Raw genomic sequence first — 19,693 nt, forward strand, 5'->3', positions numbered from 1 at the left:
TCAACACTGCAACTGATATGGCTGATTGTATTCAAGACACAATTGTATCTACCTTGTAAATATCTTGAGAAAATGAATACTGAGAGAAAAATGTAAATATAAGTGCAATATAGTATGTAAATAATTTTCAAGACCTAAAAAATGGGTGAAAAATGTATGCAACATTATTATACGTATTGCCACTTTCTTCTTCTTCTTTTATGTTGGCCATCTTAGGACCACTTTAATTCACTTCAGCTTCATTTCTTCTGGTCTTTCTTCTTTCCCAATATTCTTTTAATCTCATATTTTGCAACCTTCTTCATGCTTCTGTCACAGATGATTTTGTTCTGGGTCTCATTCTGTCCTCGAAAGCTTTGAAGGCCTGATTTTTTTATTTAAAAATCACCCTGTTGTATATCTCTGGTTCCTGTATTCTCATTTGTTCTACATCTCTTTGTATCTCTTGGATCCATTGTACTTTGGATTTCTTGTTCATGAGAAATTGCGTGATTCACTGTGTTAACCTCCCCTGGTCCATTCTGAGGATGAGTCCTAAGAATATGCTCATTCTTTTCCTGATGACGTCAGAAATTTTTTCTATCTGGGTATACAGTTCATGGTTGGCTCAGTTTCTAAGTTGACCATCTTCTGTTCTTTGAGGTCCTAATATTCTCCTGTGAATCTTTCATTCTATCAGTTCTAGCCTCTTGATCACTCCATTTCTTGCTAAGTTGAGAGTTTCTGCTGCATATAGAGCTTCAGGGCTGATCACTGTTTGGTAATTTTTCAGTTTTGCATTTATCAAAATATTATTCTTATTGTAGGTGTTGATAGTTTATATGCTATGTTCATTTTGTTTATTCACACTCTCATTGCTTCTTTTTCAGTCAGTCCAATGACTATCATCCGCACCTCATGGTCTCACGGTCGCATTATCGTTTCCCGAGCACGGGGTCCTGGATTCGATTCCTGGTGGGGTCAGGGATTTTCATCTGCCTCAAGACGACTGAGACTGGACTGAACAAAGGTTGGGAATTTGTATGGGCGCTGATAACTGCACAGTTGAGCGCCCCACAAACCAAACATCATCATCATCATCATCATCATCCAATGTCTATCCAGTCCCCTAGCTGTTTGAATCTCTCCATCTTCTTAATTTTCCCTCCTTCCATTGTGATCCATCTAGGAGCTGTCATGATGTTCATCATACATTGTTTCTTATTGATAGAGACCTGTGGTCCTGCTTTAGCTGCCTGCCTCTGCAGTTTTGTGGTTTCGTTAACTGCCTCTTCTACTGACTCAGGCAAGATCACAATCTAATCTGCGAAGGCTAGACAAGCTACCCGTACTCCTTTATTCTTACCCCCAGTTGTATTCCACCCATTCCTTTCATTCCTTGTCCCCATTCTCTGATCACCTTATCAAGGACACAATTAAAGAGCAAAGGGGAGAGTCCATCTCCCTGTCTCAACCCAGTTTTAATCTTAAAGGCCTCCTACAGCTTTCCTTTATTCTTGAACTTGGATGGTGTGTTGCTTAGGGTCTGTTTAAACAGTTCACTGGATTTTCTGTCCAAACTCTCTCCCCTAAAATTTGGAACAGTGTGTGTCTGTCCACAGAATCATAGGCTTTCTTGAAGTCTATGAATGTAAGCACAAACTTTTTGCTCCTCTGTTTTTGATAAGCGATTATCTGTTTTAGATTCAGGATCTGTACTGCACATGATATCTCTTTTCTGAAGCCTCCTTGGTCTCATCAATTTGTGGATATAGTTGTTCTTCCACTCTATTTAGCAGTGCTTTTGAGAATTACATGTCATAGGTTTTAAAGAAATTTCCCTGTAGTTCCCAGGTTCCGCCTTATCGCCTTTCTTGTGTATAGGATGTATTAGTGCCAATGTCCAACCTACTGCCACTTTGATGTATTCAATTGTAATAAATAGATTAAATATTGCAAGAAAATAGGTTTAAGTTGACATGTCCTATATTACAAGCACACACTTTGTTCAAAATGTAATCAAATAGGACCAAATAAAAATCAATCAATCAGTTTTGACCCAGCAACTATGTATAAAAGAGCTTCAATGGAAATCAGGCCCCACTATGACAGTCTATTAAATAAAGATTAGACACTGAACAAACAGTTGAATGACAGCATGTTGAACAAGGTCAGCCTCCTCAGTAAACAGATGAGTGAGCTGCCCAAAAGCTGGAATGTTACAGGATAGTCCCATTGGAGATTATGGAGCCAATCTTCATCAAACACACCCTCCTGGTGACTTGCAGTCAGTGAGCATATGTTGGGATTACCAACGATTTGAAGACTGGGCACACAAATGTAATCTGTTATGCATATGCAAAGAAATTGGATCTGAGCTCAGCATTCTGCCATGAGGCAAGCTACACAAGTACTGTCTGGTCACCCTATTTTGTCTGTCAATCACTAACAGCTCTACTATCATGATGTACACAATGCAGCACTTGGAACTGTACATGGGACTGAGGTGTGCTTTGGTATGGACCTCTGCAATTGAAGATGTGATGGAGCCCATTTTAAGATTCTGGATACGGATCGTAATATACATAAGAAACAGTTACCACGTTTTCTATATACACATATATTTTACCGTAAAGACTGATACACATGAACACTGCATGAAGTACAAAGGCAGACTGAATTAAACATGGCAGCTTATCAGAGCAGTTAATGTTCCAAAGATTGTAATTCATGTGGTCGATGTGACCTATCGACACCACACAACCCCCCTTCCCTCAATATGGAGTATGGCCTATGAGCCCTGAGGGGGGTTGTGTGGGTATCAGCATCGGTGTGAGTGGTGGGAGGTGCAGGCGCATGACCGGAAGCTCCATCTCCATCGGGTCGGCATGTGAAGGTGCGGGGGCGTGTGGCCGCCGGTCCAACTCGTAATCCAAAAACCAGCGGGGGGTGGGGGGGGTGGGGGGGGGGGGGTTAATGATGCATCAGCAAACGGTAAACTTGGGAGTAGCGGTATGGGAGAGGAGCGTGCCTTCCCTGAATGCATACTGAGCCATCCGAAGAAATGAAAGCTCGAACACGTGACAGGTTGCACTCTTGTGGGAGAGACAAGCTGTGCACTATCTTGACATTGAGTTCCTCAGTGAGGGTCAGGTCTGTACTGTCAGTGAGCAGTATGAGCACATGATTATCTAACACCATAATCGACACATTGTCAACGTGGTCAGGTGGTATGTTGCAGTGCAAAATAAAATATGGGGCATCCGCATCTCTAGTACCTGTGAATGGGGGTGATGATGACATGCCTGAGGAACCTGCCAACTGTGGTGGTAACTCGTTGGATGGAGAAAACCCAACTGTAGGTTGAGTGGACTCATTAGCGGGTTCGTCAAAAGAACATGTGCTCGGGCAGTACGACTGGGACAGCAGAGGGGTGTCGGAGGCTATGAAGGCAGGTTTGAGCTCATGTAGAGAAATGGTTTGCGGGCTATCTTTTATCATAATATCGAATGTCATCTCGCCCCTCCAGAGTACTTCAAAGGGGCCGAGGTAGGGGGTTGTAAGGGTTGTCTGACAGAGTCGTCCCTTAGCATGACGTATGAGCAAGAGCTGAGTGAGGTCAGCACGTAAGTGTCAGGTGAGGAATGGCTGACAGGTGGGTGTAGCTGGGTGTGCAAGCATCCTTCCGATAAAGTCTGGGAAGGAGAGGGAATCCCGAGGATCTTGGGGGAGAATTAGTTCCCCAGGTAAAACCGGGTTTTCGCCAAAAACGAATTCGGAAATGATCCCATGTAAATCTGGTTTAAATGTAGAACGTAGGCCCAGCAACAACCAAGGAACTGCCTCGGACCAGAGAGTCGTGGCACCTGAGGGCAGTTTTAAGGGTGTGGTGCCATCGTTCCACCTACCCGTTACTTTGCAGGTGTTTGGCTGTCGTATGGATCTTTTTAATACCGCAAAGATTACAGAGAATCGTCAAAAGTGCAGATTCAAACTGTTGACCCTGGTTGGTTGTGATGGTGGACGGACAGCCGAACCTAGTGATCCAAGAAGAAACGAATCCTTTAGCCACAGTTTCTGCTGTGATGTTGGGTAAGGGGACGGCTTCCACCCAATGAGACATTCGGTGTATTGTGGACAGGATATATCTGTGGCCCTCCAACAGAGGCAGGAGACCGATAAGGTCAATATGAACATGATGGAAATATCCCTTAGGGATGTCAAACTTGCCAAGTGGTGAAGAGGTGTGACATCCTATTTTGTTTCGTTGACAGTCCACGTTTGACAGTCCCGTTTCACATCTTTCCACACAAAATGCTCGGTGACGAGGCGAGTGGTGACTCAGACGCCGAGGTGGGCGAGATTATGCAAGGCATCAAACAGCGTGGGCGGGAACAACGGCCGCAGAATGCCCCTACAAGAGTCACACCACACTTCGTCCGAAATGGCGCGGAACTTAGCCTTCATAAACACGAGCAAAGATTGCGGGTCCATAAGCAGAACCTGAGTGTCCTCGTCTGAAGCCTGTAGAGTGGCGAGTTTGGATAAATCGATGATACTTGAAACGGCATTGATCCGCGAGAGGAAATCAGCAGGGATGTTCTCTGTGCCTTTGATGTAGCGCACGTCCATAGTAAATTGAGAGACCAGGTCAAAGTGGGGGAAACGTTGGGGGGGAGGATCCTCTGGCGGGTTGCAGAAGGCATCCGCCAGCGGTTTGTGATCAGTAAGAATGAAGAAAGGATGGCCCTCGATGTCAGTGAGGAAATTGGAGCACACTGTTTCTGTACCATAGATAATTTTCAATAAGACCCTTGATTTTATGAATAATTTGTATTTCCAATTTATTCTCACATTCCTTCATTTACGCAAGATGGATTTGTCGCCCCAAAAAATCTGCCGCCCTCTGCGATGGCACGGTTCGCCCCTCCTCCCTAGAGACGGCCCTGACAATAAAAAATGGTTCAATTGGCTCTGAGCACTATGGGACTCAACTGCTGAGGTCATTAGTCCCCTAGAACTTAGAACTAGTTAAACCTAACTAACCTAAGGACAACACAAACATCCATGCCCGAGGCAGGATTCGAACCTGCGACCGTAGCGGTCTTGCGGTTCCAGACTGCAGCGCCTTTAACCGCACGGCCAGGCCCTGACAATAATCAACACTATTGTTACATGGCTACTTCTTGTTAGCCGCACAGTACTGTTACGCAGGCCGCAGCTAATGTTGGCAGGGAACGTAAATATTCCGGAGCTGGGCATCGCCAGTGGTCAGTTAGTCTTACTGTGACTCGGTTCAGTTGTTAATCTTTCGTCCCTTACTGTCCAGTTTAAAATGGACAAGTTTATAATTAGGAAGAGATGTGACAATGTGGCAAGTATTAGCGATGGTGAAGCTAGACCCAGGTGTTAGTGGTGCTGTGTGTGACAACAAACCACAGATAGTGACGGAACAGTGGCGATGACAAAAAACACTGTTCCCGGAAAAAAAACAACGCTGTTATCAGCCCTCTTGGAAACAGCAATTTGCATGGATTGATTACAATAAGGTAAAAGATGTTATTTTTTGCAAAATTTTGAGACAAATGTTTGAAGACAATCGTTTTCGGTTTTATCACAAAATGGAAAAAAACTTTCATGGAAAATGGTTTTTCGAACTGGAAGAAAGGGGTAGAAAAGTTGAAAGTGCATGAAGCATCGGGCTGCCACAGAAAAGTTGTACTGAAATTCAAATCCTTAAAATCGAATGTCAATGTATTTAGCCAGATTTCCAAAGAAAAACTGACACAAATGAAAGAAAACCGAGCTTGTTTACCAAAAATCATATCTTCCCTCCGTTATTTAGCAGTGCAGGGGCTTGCAGTACGTTGGCATACCGATTAAACAAATAACTTTGGCAGTTTATTACACCTTCGATGTGAAGATAACAAGCTACTTTTAATATGGCTACAGCGCCGCGAAACTTACAAATGGACATCCCAAGACGCGCAAAACGAAATTTTGGCCATTTTAAGTCATACACTTCTTGGAAAATTAGTGGAGGATATCAAGAGTGCAGAGTATTTTGCAATAATGACAGACGAAACAACAGACATAGCTACCAAAGAGCAATTTAGTATATGTATAAGATTTGTTGATGCTTCGCTAGAGATCGAAGAATATTTTTTAGGGCTACACTCAATACAAAGTATCACAGCTAAGGCTCTGTTTGATATTATTTTAAGACGACTTGATCTGCCTACATCTAATTGTAGGGGCTAATGCTTTGACGGTTCTGCTAACATGGCCGGATTATACACTCCTGGAAATGGAAAAAAGAACACATTGACACCGGTGTGTCAGACCCACCATACTTGCTCCGGACACTGCGAGAGGGCTGTACAAGCAATGATCACACGCACGGCACAGCGGAGACACCAGGAGCCGCGGTGTTGGCCGTCGAATGGCGCTAGCTGCGCAGCATTTGTGCACCGCCGCCGTCAGTGTCAGGCAGTTTGCCGTGGCATACGGAGCTCCATCGCAGTCTTTAACACTGGTAGCATGCCGCGACAGCGTGGACGTGAACCGTATGTGCAGTTGACGGACTTTGAGCGAGGGCGTATAGTGGGCATGCGGGAGGCCGCTCAACACGTGGGGCGTGAGGTCTCCACAGTACATCGATGTTGTCGCCAGTGGTCGGCGGAAGGTGCACGTGCCCGTCAGGCTACGGTCCCGCACACCGTCAGGCCGTCTTCCGCTCACGCCCCAACATCGTGCAGCCCGCCTCCAGTGGTGTCGCGACAGGCGTGAATGGAGGGACGAATGGAGACGTGTCGTCTTCAGCGATGAGAGTCGCTTCTACCTTGGTGCCAATGATGGTCGTATGCGTGTTTGGCGCCGTGCAGGTGAGCGCCACAATCAGGACTGCATACGACCGAGGCACACAGGGCCAACACCCGGCATCATGGTGTGGGGAGCGATCTCCTACACTGGCCGTACACCACTGGTGATCGTCGAGGGGACACTGAATAGTGCACGGTACATCCAAACCGTCATCGAACCTATCGTTCTACCATTCCTAGACCGGCAAGGGAACTTGCTGTTCCAACAGGACAATGCACGTCCGCATGTATCCCGTGCCACCCAACGTGCTGTAGAGGGTGTAAGTCAACTACCCTGGCCAGCAAGATCTCCGGATCTGTCCCCCATTGAGCATGTTTGGGACTGGATGAAGCGTCGTCTCACGCGGTCTGCACGTCCAGCACGAACGCTGGTCCAACTGAGGCGCCAGGTGGAAATGGCATGGCAAGCCGTTCCACAGGACTACATCCAGCATCTCTACGATCATCTCCATGGGAGAATAGCAGCCTGCATTGCTGCGAAAGGTGGATATACACTGTACTAGTGCCGACATTGTGCATGCTCTGTTGCCTGTGTCTATGTGCCTGTGGTTCTGTCAGTGTGATCATGTGATGTATCTGACCCCAGGAATGTGTCAACAAAGTTTCCCCTTCCTGGGACAATGAATTCACGGTGTTCTTATTTCAATTTCCAGGAGTGTATAATGTTGTCCGGGCAAAGTTTATGGAAATGGAGACGAGAGCTATCTCTGTGCACTGCCTTGCACACTGTTTAAATCTATCACTACAAGACACTGTGAAAGCAGTTCCAGAATGTCGAAAGGCATTAAATGTTATGAAGGCCTTAATAAATTTTGTGAGAGATTCACCTATAAGATTAGATCTTTTTGCTCACCTGAAGGCAGATGCCTCTACAAATTTGAAACCATTCTGTCCTACAAGATACTTGGCAATGTCTTCAGTTTTGTCCAACTACACAGAACTTCAGGAATATTTTCTAAATGTTTCAAGAAATGACAATTCAGACACTGGGGCCAAAGCAAACGGCTTTTTGATTAATATCCAGACATATGATTTCTTTTTCATGTTATCACTTTTGGTAAAACTGTTTGGTCACATTGATACCGTAAACATAGCACTACAGAGGCAATCCCTACACTTAGAGGAGGCCAATAAGATGTTTCCACTGTTGTAACTTCTATTAAATTTATGAGAAACAATTTTTAATCATTATGGGGTGAAGTAACTTCAAAATGTCAAGATATGGATGTTGATTCCCCAAAATTACCCCATAGAAGAAAAGTCCCTAAGAAATACGATGACTCCATCAATTCATCTGTGGAAACATTCACTGAAGTATGTGATAAATACAGAACATTGTATTATGAAACAATGGATACATCCATCAGATTCTTGGAATCACAGTTCAAAACTCAATCATTCATGTTTGTAAATCAAATTGAACAATTTCTTCTTGATGATAACAAACATTCATTCGATATTTTATCTTTCTACGAATCAGATATAGACAAAGAACGCTTGCTTCTCCACTGAAGCATGTTTCATGAGATTATCCAAAGTAGTGATTCTGCGAATATTAGTTCGTTGGATAACATAGTGAAATACCTAAAACAGGAAAACAACCTGTTTGACCTACAGCCTGAACTAGTGAAATTCATACGTGTAGTGCTGACGATTTCGGTAACGTCCTGCACCGCTGAGCGATCGTTTTCTTGTCTGCGGAGGGTGAAAACGTATCTTCGTTCTATAATGAGGCAGGGTAGTCTTAATGCCATCGTCCTTCTCAACGCCCATAGAGATGAATCGATGGAACTCGACCTTGATGCCATATGTGACGAATTCATATGCAGAAATGATCTGAGGAGGAGTACATTTGCCATCAAAAATTAAGGTATGTTTCTTCAACTTTATTTATGTACTACTCACCTACACTCTGACTGAAATGACATTGCAAATGACATTTCAGTGAGTCGAGGGGTAGGGGCTAGTCGCCAGCCCATCGTAGTTTGCATGATTTTCAACTGTTTGCATTTTTCATTATCCTCACAATCTTTTCTTGTTTCTTGAAAGTTGTTATGCTGTGAAGGGAATTTCCCAAGAATATGATGTCAGAACTTCAAAGGGAAAGTATGTGTACATAATACACCTCTCTCCTTCAGCACTTGCGTTTTTCCATATAATTCTCATTGCATAGGTCATTTTAGATAGCTTAGAATTTAAGAATGTGATGTGGGAATTCCATTTCAGATTGTCTTGTAAGTAAACAAAGCAATTTTGTTTCAGTGATACATAATTTTTTGGTTTTCCAAAGAAATATTTGGTTTTAATGGATTTTTAATCGTGCTGTATGTGGAACTGTATAGTGGCGTTTTAATTTTTTTATTTTTTTAAGGGTTAATCAGTAGCTTATTCCTCACAAACCACTCTGAAATCTTTTCATTTGTGACTTCAGCATACAGCCTAAGAGCGTTTCTATTTCCACCTTCAATCAATACACTGGTGTCATCTGCAAATAGGACTGGTTTGGAGTGTCGAACATGTAGAGGGAAACGCAAAGTTATTTGTCAAATGTAGTACCTAATAAAATGATTCTTGCCCCCCAGCATTCTGGAAACATTCCCCAGGCTGTGGCTAAGCCATGTCTCCGCTATATCCTTTCTTTCAGGAGCGCTAGTCCTGCAAGGTTCGCAGGAGAACTTCTGTAAAGTTTGGAAGGTAGGAGACGAGATACTGGCAGAAGTAAAGCTGTGGGTACCGGGCGTGAGTCGTGCTTCGGTAGCTCAGGTGGTAGAGCACTTGCCCGCGAAAGGCAAAGGTCCCGAGTTCGAGTCTCGGTCGGGCACACAGTTTTAATCTGCCAGGAAGTTTCATATCAGCGCACACTCCACTGCAGAGTGAAAATCTCATTCTGGAAACATTCCCCAGGCTGTGGCTAAGCCATGTCTCCGCTATATCCTTTCTTTCAGGAGTGCTAGTCCTGCAAGGTTCGCAGGAGAACTTCTGTAAAGTTTGGAAGGTAGGAGACGAGATACTGGCAGAAGTAAAGCTGTGGGTACCGGGCGTGAGTCGTGCTTCGGTAGCTCAGGTGGTAGAGCACTTGCCCGCGAAAGGCAAAGGTCCCGAGTTCGAGTCTCGGTCGGGCATACAGTTTTAATCTGCCAGGAAGTTTCATATCAGCGCACACTCCACTGCAGAGTGAAAATCTCATTCTGGAAACATTCCCCAGGCTGTGGCTAAGCCATGTCTCCGCTATATCCTTTCTTTCAGGAGTGCTAGTCCTGCAAGTTTCGCAGGAGAACTTCTGTAAAGTTTGGAAGGTAGGAGACGAGATACTGGCAGAAGTAAAGCTGTGGGTACCGGGCGTGAGTCGTGCTTCGGTAGCTCAGGTGGTACAGCACTTGCCCGCGAAAGGCAAAGGTCCCGAGTCCGAGTCTCGGTCGGGCACACAGTTTTAATCTACCAGGAAGTTTCATATCAGCGCACACTCCACTGCAGAGTGAAAATCTCATTCTGGGAACTGGTGACATGTAAATATCATATGGAGACACACCACTCTTCCAAGATTTTAGAATCTTATTGTATTCGTGTGTATGATGAAATCTCTTCCGAGATTTTAGAATCTTATTGTATTCGTATGTATGATAAAATAAAATAAATTATTCAGATAGTGAAGGGAGACGAAAATTTAATAGTCATGGGTGACTGGAATTCGGTAGTAGGAAAAGGGAGAGAAGGAAGCGTAGTAGGTGAATATGGATTGGGGCTAAGAAATGAAAGAGGAAGCCGCCTGACAGAATTTTGCACAGAGCACAACTTAATCATAGCTAACACTTGGTTCAAGAATCATAAAAGAAGGTTGTATACATGGAAGAAGCCTGGAGATACTGACAGGTATCAGATAGATTACATCATGGTAAGACAGAGATGTAGGAACCAGGTTTTAAATTGTAAGACATTTCCAGGGGCAGATGTGGACTCTGATCACAATCTATTGGTTATGAACTGTAGATTAAAACTGAAGAAACTGCAAAAAGGCGGGAATTTAAGGAGATGGGACCTGGATAAACTGAAAGAACCAGAGGTTGTACAGAGTTTCAGGGAGAGCATAAGGAAACAATTGACCAGAATGGGGGAAAGAAATACAGTAGAAGAAGAATGGGTAGCTTTGAGAGATGAAGTAGTGAAGGTAGCAGAGGACTTAGTAGGTAAAAAGACGGGGGCTAGTAAGCAGGCAAAAAGGAATACATACGTCTCAAAAACGAGATCGACAGGAAGTGCAAAATGGCTAAGCAGGGATGGTTAGAGGACAAATGTAAGGATGTAGAGGGTTATCTCACTAGGGGTAAGATAGATATTGCCTACAGGAAAATTAAAGAGACCTTTGGAGAAAAGAGAACCACTTGTATGAATATCAAGAGCTCAGATGTAAACCCAGTTCTAAGCAAAGAAGGAAAAGCAGAAAGGTGGAGGGTGTATATAGAGGGCCTATACAAGGGCAATGTACTTGAGGACAATATTATTGAAATGGAAGAGGATGTAGATGAAGGTGAAATGGGAGATACGATACTGCGTGAAGAGTTTGACAGAGCACTGAAAGACATGAGTCGAAACAAGGCCCCGGGAGTAGACAACATTCCATTACAACTACTGACGGCCTTGGGAGAGCCAGTCCTGACAAAACTCTACCATCTGGTGAGCAAGATGTATGAGACAGCGAAATACCCACAGACTTCAAGAAGAATATAGTAATTCCGATCCCAAAGAAAGCAAGTGCTGACAGATGTGAAAATTACCGAACAATCAGTTTAATAAGTCACGGATGCAAAATACTAATGCGTACTCTCTACAGACGAATGGAAAAACTGGTAGAAGCTGACCTCGGGGAAGATAAGTTTGATTCCGCAGAAATATTGGAACACGTGAGGCAATACTGACCCTACGACTTATCTTAGAAGATAGATTAAGAAAAGGCAAACCTACGTTTCTAGCATTTGCAGACTTAGAGAAAGCTTTTGACAGTGTTGACTGGAATACTCTCTTTCAAATTCTGAAGGTGGCAGGGGTAAAATACAGGGAGCGAAAGGCTATTTACAATTTGTACAGAAACCAGATGGCAGTTATAAGAGTCTAGGGGCGTGAAAGGGAGGCAGTGGTTGGGAAGGGAGTGAGACAGGGTTGGAGCCTCTCCCTGATGGTACTAAATGTGTATATTGAGCAAGCAGCGAAGGAAACAAAAGAAAAATTTGGATTAGGTATTAAAATCCATGGAGGAGAAATAAAAACTTTGAGGTTCGCCGATGACATTGTAATTCTGTCAGAGACAGCAAAGGACATGAAAGAGCAATTGAACGCAATGGACAGTGTCATGAAAGGAGGGTATAAGATGAACATCAACAAAAGCAAAACGAGGATAACGGAATGTAGTCGAATTAAGTCGGGTGATGCTGAGGGAATTAGGTTAGGAACTGAGACACTTAAAGTAGTAAAGGAGTTTTGCTATTTGAGGAACAAAATAACTGATGATGGTCGAAGTAGAGAGGATATAAAATGTAGACTGGCAATGGCAAGGAAATCGTTTCTGAAGAAGAGAAATTTGTTAACATCGAGTATTGATGTAAGTGTCAGGAAGTGTTCCTGAAAGTATTTGTATGGAGCGTAGCCATGTATGGAAGTGAAACATGGACGATAACTAGTTTGGAGGAGAAGAGAGTAGAAGCTTTCGAAATGTGGTGCTACAGAAGAATGCTGAAGATTAGATGGGTAGATCATATAACTAATGAGCAGGTATTGAATAGAATTGGGGAGAAGAGAAGTTTGTGGCACAACTTGACAGGACGAAGGGACCAGTTGATGGGACATATTCTGAGGCATCAAGGGATCACAAATTTGGTATTGGATGGCAGCGTGGAGGGTAAAAATCGTAGAGGGAGACCAAGAGATGAATACACTGAACAGATTCAGAAGGATGTAGGTTGCAGTAGGTACTGGGAGATGAAGAAGCTTGCACAGGATAGAGAAGCGTGGAGAGCTGCATCAAACCAGTCTCAGGACTGAAGACCACAACAACAACAACGTTGTATGTGTTGAGATATGCATTCTGAATGAGTATTTTAACAGCTGCTACATCACACTTGGGAGCTGTTTCCTAGATATAACCCACAATTTATACAGTGCCTGGTCTCACAAAATGTAAAGTTGATATCACTCACTTTTTTGGTTACACATATTAATTTTATTTATTTATTCATCCAAAAATCCTTTAGGATTGTGGGATACACCATTGGTTTGCAAATATTCCTCTCCCCCTCCCCCCCCCCCCCTGTCCACTCCCCCCCCCCCCCCCCCCCCCCACACTGTTGCAGAGAATCAAAGATTGATGGCTGTTGTTGTAGTTCCAGAAACTGCGAATGTGTACCTGTTGACCATTTTTTCCACTTTTTTTAGTAATACATCAGTAATGGAATACAGCAGCAATTACTCCACAATAAATGTGACAGAATGCACATGTCTCGAAATATTGCCACCAGGGAGCAGTGGTGAAAATAAAGTGGTGCAACAAAGTACAGCCAAGATGAATATTCTGTGGCATGACAAAAGTGGAGTCTCTTAAATTGCACTACCAAAAACTGGGAGTTCACCCATACAATTCCACTGCAACTGCAGTATGCCACTAGCTGTGGCGACACTTTTATTGCGTGTGTGGACTTCACTTAACCAGTGGTTGGTTGGTTGGTTTTGGGGAAGGAGACCAGACAGCGAGGTCATCGGTCTCGTCGGAGTAGGGGAGGATGGGGAAGGAAGTCGGCCGTGCCCTTTCAAAGGAACCATCCCGGCATTTGCCTGGAGCGATTTAGGGAAATCACGGAAAACCTAAATCAGGATGGCCGGACGCGTGATTGAACCGTCGCCCTCCCGAATGCGAATCCACTGTCTAACCACTGCGCCACCTCGCTCGGTACTTAACCAGTGAAAAAATTTTTCTCATACAATGTGCACTCCATGTTAACCAGTGGTTGACCTATTCCATGATTAGCTGTCCCTGGATTTATACACCAGCATCGATTCAATCAAGAAATACCAATTAATGCACAGTACTTCACTGTATACTGCACTAAACATAGTAGAGTGCATCACTGCCATAAGCACACAGTGACAAGGGTGCACCACTGGTGTGCCTGCCAGTAGCTGTACGGCAGTCAACGTGTTAAATGCACCTGTCGAACAGCAACATGCATTCAAACTCACAGAAACCTCTTCACAGTCATAATTTTCCGAATAACCAGAGCCCTGTTTTTGTTTATTTTATTACAGTCAGCTCTTTTGTGTCCGAATTCACCACAGCTACGACATTTAAAGCAATTTTTATTTCCTAAACTGTATTTGTCATTTTCACTGCAATTCACGGATTTCTTTTGCGATTGAGTTTTTCCACAATTGAAACTGTATCTGTGTGTATTAAACACTGCATACCATCCCGGACCTAAGCAGGTTTCTTCTTAGAGTTTGCAAATTTACTTTTGTAATCCATGAGTCTATTTTTCACGAAGCTTAAAGCTGGCTTTACACTGGCAGGTTATTGGAGCAATTTGTTTCCGTGGAGGAACTTGCCGCGCTAGTTGCGAGTGTAAACATGTCACCAAGTCGACTTAGGGCCGCTAGAAATGAATTGCGGAAGTGACTTGCTGCCTCTCGCCTCCTTCCAGTGTGAACAGCGAACGAGATTCTTCTGTAAGCTACTTCCAGCTTTTGGGACTCGTTTCTCATTGTAACTTCAGATGTTCTGTCCATAATGCAAACATAATAAAGAACAATATGTTACACACACTTGACAACAGGACACACATTCACACTCAATGGACATATAAAATTACTGTCCTCCTAGCTGTACAAATGCATGGTATGGCAGGGTACAACGATTGTGGTGGGGTTTCCCTTGCAGATGGAACGGTGTGACAGGGGAGGTGCAGTTTTTCACAGGTAAAGCCTTCACACAAATGTCAATCTTGGAGAAATTCTAAGTTACAGCTATGAAGTTTGCAAACGATGGTATTAACAGATTATGGGAGTGTGACCACAAATTCGGCAAGTCAACTGTTCATTATTATAAACACAACGGATTACAGGATTACGCTAAAATGGCACCAGAAGGAGCTACTTATTTTTGCCTTTTCTTCTTTCTGTTCTTGTTATATTAAAATTAGCTATTTTTGCTAAAACACAGTGGAGTTGACATATTTTCACCTAATATGTTAATGCAGTTGTAACTGTGATATAATCCTGGAACATTCTATTATTACACAAATGGTTGAGGATAACTCATGTCAATAGGTGATGAAAGATCGTGCTTGATGTAGAAATAAGCGGGTGAGCCCTTCACTTATGTTGTTACAAGCCAATGTTAATTCTCCTTTCACCGTCTATCTATGGTCCTTAAAACAATTTAATTGTTTCATTGAAAAAAAACTGTAGTTACTTGCATATTGCAGTAGATAAGAGAGTTTCAAATGCTAACTGTATGGTAAAATTTTCTCTGCTTTGTGTGCTATCTTTTGCCAAACCACTTTTGACATGTGATGGATATTACAAATATTTCACTTTCACTCTATCATTTGTGCGCGTTATCATCAGTGAGTGCATTACAGACAATTTATTTTCTCAAGATTACAGATGCATATAGCTGTAATGCCAAGTTCAGAGAAAAATGCAGTGTGTTAGATGTATTTAATATGCACATTGTATGCCCTATCATGAACCAAACACGAACTCACAGTTACCTCTATTTTTCATTGCAGATTATTTGAATTTTGCGCATTACCGTAGTTGATGAAATATTGCAATAATTATGACTGCTAACGAAATGATAGACAATCCACCATCAAGCTAATCAGTGAGATTACGAGATGGAGAGAATCAAATAGTTTGACTGAATAGGTTCTTCAAAATCGTTTTAGAAAGGCTGCTGAACAGCTAGAATGTGCACATCTCCATTCCCACAATACAGCTGAAGCTGTCAGATAATGTTCCATTCATAACGGACAAAACAAAAAGTTCAGTAGGCAACAGCAAAATGAGGTGACCACCCCTTCACAACAGAGGGATGGACTCACCCAGCTGTGAGAATGAGAATGCGGTTTGTTTGCAGGAGCCAAATTATCTTGCACAACTCTACACAGCAGGTCAAAGACTCTCCATTACCAAAGACGAATACATAGCAAACAAATCATAAGGAGCTTAATATAGAATTGCTATGCTTTCAATCCCCTCCCAGAATCGAACTCTGGTTCCATCCCTGACCCTGCAGTGTATCACAATGATCAGTCAGACTTTGTGAGAAACTATGTGCAAGTTGCACTTTATTGATTCGATGTGAAAAAAAGAGTGGATTTGTACATTTTTGTATCAGTCTTCGGAAATATCAGAGCAAATTAGAACTAAAAAATTAGAAAAAGGCTTGTTCATGCGAAAAAAGTCCTGTAATTGACGTATCAAAATATGTAAAAATGTGTGAGACTGATGTTCAGCATTTCATTAGAAATTTCCTCTTACCAGTTGCAGAAAACAGTTTATTGCTCTTGTTGGAGTCATAGCCTGGGCATAAACAGAGTAAGATGATGCGATTTTACAGTTACCTAGGCTAGCCGCAATCAAAGAATTGCATCGATTCCTTGGTATTGTCGCCATCTGCCTCACACAGCAGAACTTCAGGAACCATTAACTGCAAGATTGACTGGTCCACAGACTAAAGGCAACTTCTCAGTGCAATGGACTATGGCTATGTGCTTTGCATTTGAGGCCATGAATTAGAGCATGGCTGATGCTGCACTTCTAGTTCATCCCAATCTCGACGCACCTCCTGCATTAGTAGCGGTTGCAAACCAGATGGCTATCGGTGCAGCACTACGCCAGTGCTCGCGCCATTCATGGCAATCATTAGCATATTCTTCACGAAAAATGTCACCCTCTCATAGCAAGTGGAGTGCCTGTGACTGCCGGCTTCTGGCAGTATATGGGGCAATGATGTGTTTCCATCCTCAAGTCGAAACCATTTCAACCATATAGAGTTCGTAGCTCAGTTCACTACTTACATCAAACACGTTTTGGGAATCAGTGATGTAGTAGCCGACCGTCTTTCATGTGCCAGTAGTATGACAAGTCCTACTGACTTTTCTACACTTGCTTGAGTGCAACACGAAGATGGGAAACTCTGAACATTCATCAGCGATGACACCTCTGCATTAGAATTGCAACTCGTCATCATTCTGGAAGAAGCTGCGAAGTTCTACTGTGACATGTCGCACGAATGACCTCGCCGATTTCTCCCGCCAGCTTCAGAAGATAAGCTAGTGCCCATAATTTGTGTCATCCAGGAGTACATCTCAGCTTTTGATGCATGTCCCAATGCTTTGCATGGCCAGGCATGGAAAAGGAGTGTTAAAAATGGACAAGGATATGTTTCCAATGGCAAAGGCGTAGAGTTTTCTCGCCATGCGCATGCCTCAGACGGGAACTTCACAGACACAGATGGATGTGTCGCCCATGTACACCTGTATGTTGCGGGGCCACTTCCTCCATCGAATGGTGAACACTACCTTTTCACAATGACTGATCATTTTACCTGCTGGCCAGAGGCAGTGCCAATTGATAAAATTACCACTGAAACGTTAGCCACTACTTTTGTGTCAACGTGGTTAGTGAAGTTTGGGTGCCTGTAGCATGTTACTACCAATTTTGGATGGCAGTCTGAGTCAGACCTGTTCACACAGTTGCCAGATTTTGCAGGTATGTCCACCACAGGACCACCAATTACCAACCCACTAGCAATGGCATGGTCGAGCACTAGCATCATTCCTTGAAGGCAGCTCTCATGTGGCATGACAATACGTGGACTTCAGCTATTCCAATGGTTCTGCTCGGCCTACAAATAACTTATAAACGGAGAGACATTGTGTCTGCCTGGTAGATTCATCGATGACGATACACTGCAAACTTCCTTGCAACACCAGCTGGATTTCTTACATCACCTGTGGAACCATGTGCATAGTTCCGTCCTCCAAAGGCTTCACGTCGTAGCATGCTGCTTTGTTACATGGATCAGGACCTGGATCACTGCTCTCATGACATACTCCACACCGATGGTGTATAACCACTATTACAACCTCCGTACATTGGCCTGTATATTGTGTCACAGAGAAGTATGCAGATGTTGGACATATTGGTCAATGGCAGGTCAATAACCATTTCTCTGAACAGAGTCAAGCCTACATACAATTGGACATATTGGTCAATGGCAGGTCAATAACCATTTCTCTGAACAGAGTCAAGCCTACGTACAATTTTCAAGAGGAATTACCGTCCGCTACCCAGCGGAGACATCAGAATCTGCCTAAACAAGAAGTACAGCTGCAATCACCACCACTGCCGCAGTCGCCCGCAGAACATACACCAATGCGGACGATTCACTCCAGACACCGTGTTCACTTCCCTGCCCCTTCCCGCCAGTCGATAGGGCTGACCGGCTGAGATAGTGTCCAACACGACAGCTGTTCAGCGCTAGTGCGGAGGACTTACGTGCTCGCATAGTGTGTACGAGCGTCGGTGGCGTAACAGCTGAATTGCGGCTATCAAAGTAGTTATACGCAGGCCGCAACAGGCGCTGTGTTTTCCCTTCGCCTGTAATGAGTGAATCATGACTGTCGTAGAATTCCGTGATCGGCTGTTGGGGGCTCTCACATTTGTCCTTTCTCCATGCGCGATTTTCGTCTTGTGTGTTTTATGTTCCACGTTTTTTTAATGTTTTGTACTATCACTCTGGGCTGCAGTTCAGCTAGCGTCCTGCTAAGGGTAATCCTGTGGCGTTGGATTAATCAGAATTCTTAAATCGATCAGTTCGAATTACAGCGTTCCTGACACTCTGGAATTACGGTGTTATGATTCTGCTTGCTGTTCAATAATTTACTGTCCGCCAATTAGTGAGTGGAACAATTCCAGGAATTATATCTTTTCTAATCATCGTTAGTTCTTCGATTTTATTTATTTATTAATTTTTTTTTTCACTGCTGTCCTTTGAAAAAATGTATTTCTACATCTTTGGTTAGCGTTAGACTGTTGTGGTAAACTTAACGCTTTACCGGGACAAAGGGAAACGGGGAAATTAGAATGGAATTGCCGTATTAGATAGTGTTTTGTTAAACAATTTGATAATTCAAAGGAACTTGATTTTTCGAACGTGAGAACCCAGTAGGCGTACTCAATAAAACAGTTACCAAAAACCAGCAATTTCAGAAGGTAAAGTTGTTTAATAGGGCTACAGTGGTATTTCAACGGAAGTTACATTTGCGCTTGATTGATAATGAGCGGTATTTTATAGTAAGCATTTCGTATGTACAATATGTTTGTCGTACGTAGCAGTAACTGCATTGTTGTGATCAACTTTTATCTTGTAGATTGGCAGTTAAGGTTGTTTAAAATTCGGGGAACATTTCGGTAAAATACTGTAAAAAAATAGTTTGCACGTACGCCTCTGCTCCCCGTGTTAAAAGCAGTTACATCGCACATAAAGTACTTGTCAGCGAGTACTATTTGTGAAGTTATGCTGTAAACTTCGGTTTGTGGAGCGTCAAACACACAGAATAGCTCACATCAGACGAAACCTAACATTTTTGTGAAGTCTAATTTGTTAGAAGTATTGTTTTGCGCGTAAAGGGGTCATTCATATTCCTCCACAAATTATATTCTTAGCGTTTGGAGAAGTGTAGTTCAAGTCTCCATGTGCTAAATTGAAAAGTAATAAAATATATATCAGCCTAACACGTTGCAAAATCACTTCTTTAAAAACTTCATGTGCCCAAATTGAT

General features: G+C 43.1%; 1 protein-coding gene and 1 long non-coding RNA gene across 3 annotated transcripts in view; one reads left to right on the plus strand and one right to left on the minus strand.

The window, feature by feature from the left end:
* The window catches only part of LOC126471962 (uncharacterized), a 445,209-nt gene that overhangs the window by 25,977 nt on the left and 399,539 nt on the right, over nucleotides 1-19,693 (minus strand). The window lies entirely within an intron of this gene.
* The window catches only part of LOC126471989 (uncharacterized), a 512,362-nt gene continuing 511,399 nt past the window's right edge, over nucleotides 18,731-19,693 (plus strand). Inside the window, exon 1 of the long non-coding RNA XR_007586368.1 lies at nucleotides 18,731-18,808. This is a non-coding gene — a long non-coding RNA (uncharacterized LOC126471989). The remainder of the gene's footprint in view (nucleotides 18,809-19,693) is intronic.

The sequence above is a fragment of the Schistocerca serialis genome, chromosome 1 (genome assembly GCF_023864345.2).
Source record: "Schistocerca serialis cubense isolate TAMUIC-IGC-003099 chromosome 1, iqSchSeri2.2, whole genome shotgun sequence".
NCBI classification, from domain to species: Eukaryota; Metazoa; Arthropoda; class Insecta; order Orthoptera; family Acrididae; genus Schistocerca; species Schistocerca serialis.